The sequence below is a fragment of the Myotis brandtii genome, unplaced genomic scaffold (assembly GCF_000412655.1).
Source record: "Myotis brandtii unplaced genomic scaffold, ASM41265v1 scaffold207, whole genome shotgun sequence".
In the NCBI taxonomy this organism is placed as follows: domain Eukaryota; kingdom Metazoa; phylum Chordata; class Mammalia; order Chiroptera; family Vespertilionidae; genus Myotis; species Myotis brandtii.
This window is the reverse complement of record NW_005357736.1, coordinates 217,587-217,835: the sequence shown is the minus strand read 5'-3', so window position 1 is coordinate 217,835 and position 249 is coordinate 217,587. Positions and strand designations below refer to the sequence as shown.

At 65.1% G+C, this 249-nt stretch overlaps 1 protein-coding gene across 1 annotated transcript in view; it reads left to right on the top strand.

The window, feature by feature from the left end:
- Positions 1 to 249, top strand: part of CELSR3 (cadherin, EGF LAG seven-pass G-type receptor 3) — a gene marked incomplete at its 5' end in the record, with an annotated part of 35,914 nt that overhangs the window by 30,970 nt on the left and 4,695 nt on the right. The gene's annotated exons all lie outside the window — the stretch shown is intronic.

The window sequence follows — 249 nt, the reverse complement described above, 5'->3', positions numbered from 1 at the left end:
CCCCACACCCACACCCCACCCACACCCACACCCAGACAGGCCCTGGGCTCAGAGCCGGTCAGGTCCTAGGTGAGATCTTTGGGGTGAGATTGGAGCTAGAGGTCAAGGGTGAGATCCTTTCGGAGTCAGACCCAGTGGTCAGGCTCCAGGTGGGCGTGGGTGACGCCCGGCGCGTGGGGTCAGCCGGCTCCACCCCCAGGCTGTCCTGGCGGCCATCATCATCGTGAACCTGAAGGGCATGCTGCTGCA